The sequence below is a fragment of the Rutidosis leptorrhynchoides genome, chromosome 11, assembly GCF_046630445.1.
Source record: "Rutidosis leptorrhynchoides isolate AG116_Rl617_1_P2 chromosome 11, CSIRO_AGI_Rlap_v1, whole genome shotgun sequence".
In the NCBI taxonomy this organism is placed as follows: Eukaryota; Viridiplantae; Streptophyta; class Magnoliopsida; order Asterales; family Asteraceae; genus Rutidosis; species Rutidosis leptorrhynchoides.
This window is the reverse complement of record NC_092343.1, coordinates 219,584,962-219,595,272: the sequence shown is the minus strand read 5'-3', so window position 1 is coordinate 219,595,272 and position 10,311 is coordinate 219,584,962.

The window sequence follows — 10,311 nt, the reverse complement described above, 5'->3', positions numbered from 1 at the left end:
ACGGCTAGGACTATCATTGATGTATACAATCAAAGCATGATCTTGCGATCACATAGGGAGAGCGTTACCTTCAAAAATGATCGACCTACCGATCTTTCTGGGCAAGCATAGATGTTTGCTATTTCCACCAGACGGATCACTTCCAATGATGAGTCCCCACCACCAGCCAATGATATCGAGATGGGTGTCGAATCACAGTCTGCTGACGACCCATAAATGGAAGAAGAGGATCCCAGCGAAGAAATAGAGGAAGAGGAAGAACTTGAGGAGGAAGTGGAAATGGGAGACGTAAAAGAAACTGCGATGATACCCTCTCTAAGCTTGGAATGTCACGAAGAATTAATGAGGCTTGAGACGGAAAATCACAGTTTAATCATACGTTACAAGAATAAAATTGATAAGGCTGAGATTAAAGATATAGAGATTGACCCTGCAAGTGTCGAAGTGAAAAACCAGAATAATGAAGAAGCCCGTTCATCAGACGAATCCTCAGAAGACTACTATACCGATGATGACGAGGAAGAGCAACATGAAGACACTCTGGATAACTCATATTCTCCACCCGAACCAGATCAGGAGGAGCCAGATTCTTCTTCCGATCGGATTCCAATCATATCTACTCACACCGACATGATAACATTCATCAATGACACCAATGAATTTGAAGATATTCTTGAAGCCATCCGTAAATCAAGAATTGATTTCACACTACGCTTAATAAAATGGATCATGGCTATCAGAGACGAGTACAACCTCTATCTACAGAGAGAAGACAATAATGTTGAAATCTTAGAAGAGAGCATTCAAGACTTTATCAATACTCTTCACGATCATATCTACCGCAAAAAAGGCAACGAGAGCACAACTTAGCCGTTCGCACTATTCTAGAGATAAGATTTTATCGAGATTAGAAGATCATTTACTCTAAGGTTTACAACGCCTTAGCCAGAACTGCACTTCCGTTCTCAGCAAATCAACGAGCACTACTGACTCTCATCCGGAAGCATATGGATCTCTCCACCGGACGCCCGAATTATCACTCTGCCTTACAAATGATCGAAGATATTCATAGCTTCTTCGCTCTCTTGAAAAGATATAACTTCGAAAGCACACCAGAGAGGCTAGTGATTTACGTAACAATTGATCACCACACTGATCTGATTATCAAGGAATTATAAGACGTAGTAGCAAAAGAAGGAAGACGCAACAATCCATTTTTACATCTTGAACCAGACTGAGTCAAAATTGCCACATATGTTACGAAGCAGATAGCACATATCTTCCATGAATCCACGGATCCTAGTTTCACATTCAAAGATGGATGTCGGGAGATATACTTAAAGACGGTGACATTAATGCTTGGGTCAGGGCTGCTTTTCACTTCTTTTCAGCTTTGCCTCTTGACAAATTCGTGCAAAGCTACAGACTCCTACTATGGAGAACACCGTTCAGAAGATTTTAAGATACTGAAGATACAATTTCTGACATTATTTGAAGATCTTCGAAATGAACATCCTATCAGAGAAATAAACACCACCAGCATCGCCTCGATGATTTAAGTTCATGGATCAATCAGCAGAACCGTGGGTCATATTCTCATCGGACTTCAAGATTTATCATGAGCCGAAACTGCACATTGTGATGACCCGGGAATTTCCGACCAAATTTAAACATAATCTTATATGATTCGACTCGATAAGCAAAGTCTATTAAACCGAGTCTCATTATGTTTAAACTATTTCATGATAACATTTGACCTTTAACTATTTCCGACGATTCACGAACCTTTAATTGTAACTAAGAATGTAAATATAAATAATTATATATAAAACTAATTATATTAGTATTAATGAACTATTAAGTAATTTTGTTATTATAAAAGATAACATTTAATAACTAAAGATTTTCATTTTGAATATATATAGTATATTGTATATAAATGATTCAAATATATTTTACCAACGTTATCAAAATATTAAATGTACAATGTTATACTTTGTAGTTAATTGTTTAATATACATAATTAATCATCTACTCAACATTTAAAACATGATTTTATATATATGGTAGTATACATATATACATAAATATAACTATATATATATATGATTTTATACATAATTATTATATTATGTATATGTAGAAATTTATAATATATCTATGATGAAATAATGTACTATTTTAATAAATATATATAATACTTACATATATAAAAAATTTATATTTTTCATAATTACATACATAAGTATAATATAATTAGTATGTAAATAAATATTATAATATATTTATATTAAAATGCATAAATATATAATATTCAGTATATGTTACAATACATATTACATAATTATTAAATATTACATAATAATAGATGATATTAATAAATTAAATTTAAATACAAATATAGTTGTTGTAGTAATGTTATTTGTATCGTCAAATATCAATATTTGTATTCATAATATCACTTTATATCATATAAAGATGAAATTGGATGTATAAATTAGATTATTATTACTAATATTATTATTATCGATAAAATATTAATATTATCATAATTAGTATGGTATTATTATTATTATTATTATTATTATTATTATTATTATTATTATTATTATTATTATCATTTTTACAATTATTATTATCATTAATATTATATTTATCATTATTATTAATTTTATTAATATTATTAGATATTAATAGTATTGTTATTATATATTATTATTATTAATTAAAAAAAACAGTAGGGATCTATATTATACGCTTGACCTCTGTATCCTTTATCTCTATTATTATTATTTTTTTTGTTTCTTTCCTGCTCCAAACTCGTGAACCTGTGTTGACATTTTCTCCATTTTTTATCAACCGATCTCTATTATTACAAAATGATTATGTATAATTGCAAATCAAATAAAAAGAAAATCCAATGGGATTAAAGAGCACAGCGATATTTTTTTTTCTTCTTCTCTGCACGCTCCAATTTTTTTTTCTCTTAATTCAATTTCGAATAAAGTTTCAAAATCTAAAAATGCAGAAAGGTTAGAAATCTTTCTTTGAATCTATCTGCAAAATCTCAACTCTCAAATCTTTATATCGATCTTGAATTTTGAAGTCAAAGTTTAGTTTAAAAAAAGTCAACAATTGTTCTTGAGACAAATTCGCGTTCGTGTATATGTTTCTGATCAAATTGACGATTCCAGTAGTTTTTATACATGTTTAGAAAACTATTTCGTGTTATAAACATTATCTATAATGTTATCTATTACGAAATCAATTTTTTTTGTTTTGTTCCAAGAACCGACGCTGCAGTAGGCCTTTAGTGTTTTTTTTTTTATTATTTTAGAACCCAAATTATTTTTTTTCTGTAATGTTTTGAAGCTTTAAAAGGAACCCTGATTTTTTTTTTTTTTTTTTTTTTTTTGGTTATTGATGTTTTGTTGAATCCGTGAGACTTGTGGAGAAGAAGAGGAATAGAAGAAAAACAGTTTATATATAAAATTTAAATTCGATATTAGTACAGAGAATCAGAATTGGTGGGATGGTCGAGAGTGTTTGCGTGTGAGCATGTGGTCACGAGATCGAGTCCAGAGGACGGTAGTTTCTTTTTTTTTTTTGAAACTCTTTTCATGTGAGGTAGTTTTCTTTTCTAATTTTATTATTGTTATTATATATTAATTATTATTAGTATTATTATTATTATTGTGATTGTTTTGATTGTTATTGTTATTGTTATTATTAGTATCATACTTGTTATCATATTTGAAAGTATTATAGACATTACTATTATTATATTGATAGGTATTAATAATATTATTATTAGTAATAAACTTATCATTTTAGTATTTTATCATCATTAGGATTATGATTATCATTATTATTATTATGAAGGAAATAAAAATATATTATTATCATCAATATTAGAATTTGTACCGGTTTATAAATAATAGTATCATCAGTACATTTACAATTAATAATATCATATTTATCAGTATCATCATTAATATTTACTAGTATTATTATGATTATCATTTATCATTTTATAAATATTAGAACCCTTATTATTAACATAAGTATGGTATTAGTATTAATATTATTTTAGAGTTATTATTATTAGTATCATTAACAGTTATCATTTTCATTTTTTTTGCTATTAGTATTATCATTATTAATAAAATTATTATTATTATTAGTAAATCATTATTATCTAAATTATTATTTTAACAAATAAATCTTTTGTACACTATATATATACTTATGGTATATACTAGGATTGTATTAATAATTCACATAACAAACTAATAAAATTTCATAAATACAATACTAACCACAAATATATGTATATAAATATATTAATGTCACTATTTATATAAACGTAAATCATTATAGATATATATACATAAAATCGATATATATATATAAAATATAACTTAAAATATAATATAAGTATACGTTTTAAAATAAAGGTTAGAATAAATTCTACAAAACTATAATATATAAATAATACATATTAATAAATGAAATTTTGTAACTTACATTATACGTATTAATATATACACAATTGATATAGGTTCGTGAATCCGAGGCCAACCCTGCATTGTTCAATGACGTCATATGTATTTTTACTACAAAATACAGTATCGTGAGTTTCATTTGCCTTTTTACCCTTTATATTTTTGGGCTGAGAATACATGCGCAACTTTTATAACTGTTTTACGAAATTGACACAAGTACGTGAAACTACATTTTATGGTTGGATTATTGAAGTCGAATATGCCCCTTTTTATTAAGTCTGGTAATCTAAGAATTAGGGAACAGACACCCTAATTGACGCGAATCCTAAAGATAGATCTATCGGGCCCAACAAGCCCCATCCAAAGTACCGGATGTTTTAGTACTTCGAAATTTATATCATGTCCGAAGGAGGATCCCGGAATGATGGGGATATTCTTATATATGCATATTGTTAATGTCGGTTACCAGGTGTTCAATCCATATGAATGATATTTTTGTCTCTATGCATGGGACGTATGTTTATGAGAAATGGAAATCTGAAATCTTGTGGTCTATTAAAATGATGGAAACGATTGTTTAAGTTAAACTAATGAACTCACCAACCTTTTGGTTGACACTTTAAAGCATGTTTATTCTCAGGTACGAAAGAAATCTTCCGCTGTGTATTTGCTCATTTTATAGATATTACTTGGAGTCATTCATGGCATATTTCAAAAGATGTTGCATTCGAGTCGTCGAGTTCATCAAGATTATTATCAAGTCAATTATAGTTGGATATATTATGAAATGGTATGCATGCCTGTCAACTTTCGATGTAATGAAAGTTTGTCTTTTCAAAAACGAATGCAATGTTTGTAAAATGTATCATATAGAGGTCAAGTATCTCGCGATGTAATCAACTGTTGTGAATCGTTTATAATCGATATGGACTTCGTCCGGATGGATTAGGACGGGTCTTCACAGTTGGTATCAGAGCGGTGGTCTTAGCGAACCAGGTCTTGCATTAGTGAGTCTAACTGATAGTCGTTAGAATGCATTAATGAGTCTGGACTTCGACCGTGTTTGCATGTCAAAAGTTTTGCTTATCATTTAGTGTCGAAAAATTATTTGCTTACCATCCTTAAAGTCTAAGACACGTATTACTGCCTTTATTGCATAGACAGTGTATAGTTAAATTCATATCTTAGCGTATCTGTTATTGTTACCTTTGCCTGACAGCTTCCGTAGATTCCTCCGTAGCTTATGGGATTTTAGTATTATATATGCATATGTAAATTATGTATTGCAGGGTACTAATCTACATCCTATAATCTATTTCTTATCGAAAATCCTTCATCTGATCGTACGAGATGAATCCCTCAACCAGTTCGAGTCCATCTGATTTCGATAGCTATTTCGATAGTTATTCCGACAGCTATTTCGATATGGATTTCCACTCGAGCTCCGAAAGCAGAGTAACCGGAATGAATCGATCAATTAGCCATCATCTATTCTGAATGAATTGGAGATGGGTTCGTAGTCGACTTAATCAATGGAAACGCGAAGAAGGCGATCATTTCCACTAACCAAATTCACCTCTTGACAATGGACCTAAAACGTTTACCGGCGAACCTGTTCGAGACACCATTTTCTCTCTCATTTCCAAAGTATCTCATCACGATCATATACTATCTCAGATTCTAAACCTCATTCATCCGCTCGTCCGAACCGACAATCATCCCGGTGTAATAGAAGAAGTTAACGAACTTCGCGCATAAGTTGTAGTCTTGGAAAATATGGTGCAAAACGTACCAGCTTCATCCAAATCACCGGCACCAACGGTACCACCAACAACCCAAATTTCAATATCACATGCCTCAACATCTCAATCTATACCTCGAGTATAATCATCATTCTACATGACATTCTACATCAGTTATCTTCGTTCGACATGGTGATTATGTAATCTCTAATGTTTTAGAGATTATTTATTCTAGTTCCAACTGAAAACTAAATGAGTTTAATATCATGTTAACTCATTAAATTCATGATTACATCTGAAGAAAATATATATGTATATATGTTTTCATTAAGATTGTAATTAAAAATTCTTTTGTACAAACTGTTAATAATAAAAATATTTTAACGGGTAGGTAATACCCGAGGAATATTTAAATTTCACATTAATAAGTTACACTGTATATTCTTCGAATCTGATTCAACAGTTATTCACTATCCTATTTACAACCACCGGGATACTTATCCGTTCACCAAAGAATAACTATTTTCATTCAAATTCAATTTCATATTTGAATTTTGACCTATCAGAATCCAACAAGTGGCATAATGAAGAAATAATGGACACAATAAAAATTGATTAGAAACAGACTAATTAACAATATTAAATTTTATTAAGAAACCACGCTAACAAAATCCTAGCTAACTGTTCCTAGCTAACTGTTAATTCCGTATTACATTTTATTTATCGCAATTTATTTATCGCAATTTATTTTATCGCAATTTATATTCTCGCAATTTTATTTATTGTCATTTAATTTCTGTTATTTACTTTACGCACTTTATTTATCGTCATTTAATTTCTGTTATTTTTTTACGCACTTTAAATATCGGGACACGTATACAAGGTTTTGACATATCATATCGACACATCTATATATATTATTTGGAATCACCATAGACACTCTATATGCAGTAATGATCGAGTTCTCTATACAGGGTTGAGGTTGATTCTATAATAATATATATACTTTGAGTTGTGATCGAGTCTGAGACATGTACACGGGTCACGATACGTATTAATTAATTCAAATATTATATATTAAACTATATATGAATGATTGCACTGTCAACTGTGGACTATCGACTGTGGACTAATAACATTGGACAATTAAAATGAATTAAAATATTGAATATAACATATGAAACTAAACAATTCTTCAAGTTTGCCACTTGATTTCGTCTTAAACCTCATTTGTATCTTCACGATTACATTCTGCGTTCAAACCTTTCATGATTCTTGAAAACACCTCAATCGATAGGATGAATCAACCGCACTTCATCTACGGAAGGAAAGATTTATGCATATAGTTATGCACCTGAGAAACTCTCGGCAATTGAGTAAAAGTTCAACACGTAGCCGCGTCAGATCCTTTGGCATTTATTAACAAAAACAACTTTGCGATCCCTTTTCAAAATTAGCCAATTTTGTCACAACTCCAACAAGTCAACTTCGACTTTTCGTACGAAACAACCTTATTATAACGTTTATATATACGCGTGCTCTTTTATTGTTACCAGGTAACCTTTCATATTCCATCATATTACCATCAGCGTTTAATCATCTAAAAACACAATTCTCCTGAAACCACCTCGGATTAATAACCGATGATTCAGATATCATAGCATTAAATGCAGAGGAAACAGAAAAATTGTAGATGGTCTAAACGGACAAAAGTTTGATGATAAAGAAAGGAGTGTTAGGAACGCTCGATAGAAAATTGGGTATTGAAAAACAGATTGAGTTACCCATGAAGGAGACCAAGGACAAATACAAGGACCAAATCCTATATTCAAAGGATTCAGGTAATTCTGGATCCGTTGAAATCTTTAGAGAATATCTTGCTCCGAAGTCATGTTAAAATCTTGCGGAAAATCTTTCTCCATCAACCGTCGAACTTAGAAATTCCAAAATATCATCATCAATATCTTTGATATTTCTGAGGATATTTTCATAAATATTCTCGTCCGAAATTATATACCTCTTCGTGCTTCCTGTGTATCAATATATTGGAAACATTCAATAGAAAATATAGTACCGAAAAGCAGATTATGCGAAACTATGAAGAAAGCCGTGGATAAATCACAAAGAATAAGTTTGACTTCAAATAATCCAAATAATTCAATGTCTGCTAAAGTCTATAGTGAATAACTTGCTCCTTACTCTAAACCCTTGCAGACAATAGTTTCTATCATCCTCTGATCTTTAGATATTCTGAGATATTATCGTACCTTTCATTATAAATATCCTCCATATTTCTGGAGATATTTTTATAACTATTCTTATCTGAAATCATTAATCTTTTCGTGCTATCAGTATTACATCATATAGAAACTGTTAGTTTCTATATTCTGTAAATTTTCAAGCTTAAAATATGAATGTTATTGTAGTAATGATGGGAACTGATGCATGAGTTAGTATAATATAATGACACTTGATCAACGTGATTATATTACAGTAAGTCATGCTGAGTTTCTAAATGAAACGTGATGATTCACAGATCATAACGTCATCATGTGCCATGTTACATAACTCTTTCATCCTACTTAACTCCGTAACAAATCAAGAAAATGTATTCTTGATGGTTCTATCTTCCGTGATGTTGATAAATTTGAAAATCAAATCGTGCTATCACGTTCCTTCATGCTTAGAACATTATAATCATTCGAAACTCTATATCTATAAATTCTGGACCATTATTCGCTTGACTTGAAGTCGGGAAGAGAAAACAAAAGCATAGAGCTTTGAAATATAAGGGAGAATATAAAGTCCGATAACAACACATAAATTACAAACCGTGTATATCAATGTTTATCGCAACATAAAGACACGGGAGAATTAAAAACATTATAATCCCGAGGGCGAAGTAGAAGAAAGCAGATTCCTCTGGTGGAAGTTGGAAAAGGAGAATGATTGTTGCGATAGTAAGGATGAGGACAAGGATCAGAACTGGATTAATCATTTTCAGAATCTTTTGGATGTATGAACTAAGAAAGAAAGTATAAGAATGGTGAGAATAATGGAAAGGAAGAGCTTAATTTATACTGGAAATATCAGACGTAGTAATCGGGGCAGATCACCGTATTTAATTAAAGAGATCTTAATTTCCATAAATCCCGAAGAATCAGATTTTATAGATCTTCAAGATTTTCTTTAAATCCCTTAAATTCCGGAATTCAACCAAGGCAATGTCAAAAGTTAAGACGCGCCTTATTTTCTAAATTCAAACCTGACTACGTCAAAAGTTAAAAACAAATCTTTGTTTCTCATTTCATCCTTTTGTGAATAGCTTCATTCGCACTCTTCGAATAATTGAATTATTTTTATCCATATTACTCAATGATGATAAAACTCAAGTTATCAACTCATATTCGTCAGGAAAACATATTTATTGTTAGCTATGACGACCTCACTCAAATTTCGGGACGAAATTTCTTTAACGGGTAGGTACTGTGATGACCCGGGAATTTCCGACCAAATTTAAACATAATCTTATATGATTCGACTCGATAAGCAAAGTCTATTAAACCGAGTCTCATTATGTTTAAACTATTTCATGATAACATTTGACCTTTAACTATTTCCGACGATTCACGAACCTTTAATTGTAACTAAGAATGTAAATATAAATAATTATATATAAAACTAATTATATTAGTATTAATGAACTATTAAGTAATTTTGTTATTATAAAAGATAACATTTAATAACTAAAGATTTTCATTTTGAATATATATAGTATATTGTATATAAATGATTCAAACATATTTTACCAACGTTATCAAAATATTAAATGTACAATGTTATACTTTGTAGTTAATTGTTTAATATACATAATTAATCATCTACTCAACATTTAAAACATGATTTTATATATATGGTAGTATACATATATACATAAATATAACTATATATATATATGATTTTATACATAATTATTATATTATGTATATGTAGAAATTTATAATATATCTATGATGAAATAATGTACTATTTTAATAAATATATATAATACTTACATATATAAA